Source organism: Seriola lalandi, unplaced genomic scaffold (assembly GCF_002814215.2).
Source record: "Seriola lalandi dorsalis isolate HSWRI2012SDOR001 ecotype SW California unplaced genomic scaffold, Sedor1 jcf7180002054956, whole genome shotgun sequence".
Lineage (NCBI taxonomy): Eukaryota > Metazoa > Chordata > Actinopteri > Carangiformes > Carangidae > Seriola > Seriola lalandi.
In genome coordinates this window covers 2,173,832-2,175,105 of record NW_019525507.1, presented here as the reverse complement: position 1 = coordinate 2,175,105, position 1,274 = coordinate 2,173,832, and the positions used below count along the sequence as shown (strand labels likewise).

The window sequence follows — 1,274 nt, the reverse complement described above, 5'->3', positions numbered from 1 at the left end:
AAACTAAGGATAGGACAATAACACAAAACCAGAAATCTGTCAAGTAAAATCAGATTCAAACAGTAACAGAAAATGATGATTGTTATTATTATGTGATCATGTTGAACCCCATCACCTGCAGAGGAGGAAAATATGTTTTCAAGGCCTGTAAAGTAGCAGTTTTAGCTTTTTGTAGCTGTGAAAATCTACAGTATTAACCCAAAGTGGGTGTTTTTATGCCTTCATCTCTTTTTCTTTTCTAAAGTTTTTCAAGTTTCTGTGAAGATGAAACCACGAAGGTAAAAGGAAAGAGCAACGTTGGCTGAGATACTGAAGATACACGATTTGTGTTTGCTCCTCATCACATGAATGCATCATTGAGGTGCATTCATAGGTTGAAATTCTGCCCTGCAGACAAAATGAAATAATATTCAGCATACAAAGTTAAATTTCAACAATCCCTCATTTATTCTTCTTCAGTGTCAAGATCAACTTCTGCAGAGCAAAATAAACCATCACAGCGATCATGACTCCTTCATTTGATTTGATGTTTTATCCTTTAATTGACTTATTGATGAAATTAAATGTAAATTAGATGCAACAATAGAAAATTGGTTATAACTTTAGTTCATACAACAGTGCATTTGTTATATAAAAGATTTACTTACTCTCCCTCTGCGTTGTTGTTTCCTTGTCGACCTGAGATGTTTTGAGTCGAAAAAACATTATCATCAATACAAACAACAAACAAGAAATGACTTAAAAATTGTAAACAGGATATTATTTTACCTTTTCTTCCTCTACAGTACAGTACCAGACCAACTGCCTGGGCTATGACCATGATGCCTCCAATCACCCAGAGTTTACCTTGAATATTGATTGAATTCCCTGAAATAGAAAAAGAGTCAGTTACTTGAACTGTCCCTCGATGATCATGATGCTGTTTTGTGTTTAGATTGTTGCAGGTCACACAGATAATAACAGTTCCTCACCTAAAGCCTCTCCTCGACTTTCCTCCATCCTGAGAAAGGTGTTGGTCGTCAGTGTTTCCTCAGCATCACTCAGTTCACAGGTGTATGTTCCCTCATGATGTGGAGATAAGTTCTGCAGCATGAGGCTGCCTGACTCTGACTCACCCTTCACCTGCTGCCTCCACCCCTCTGAGACTGAGGAGGAGACGTCAGCTCTGGTCTGGTTCAGGATGATCTGACTGTGGTTGAATCTCCAGGTGAGACTGAAGCCTGTGAGGGAGGTGTTTGAGGCAGTGCAGGGGATCGTTGCTTCAGTGTGTGAAC

The 1,274-nt window shown here is 39.0% G+C and overlaps 1 protein-coding gene across 1 annotated transcript in view; it reads left to right on the top strand.

The window, feature by feature from the left end:
* The window catches only part of adgrg2a (adhesion G protein-coupled receptor G2a), a 22,775-nt gene that overhangs the window by 2,895 nt on the left and 18,606 nt on the right, over positions 1–1,274 (top strand). The window lies entirely within an intron of this gene.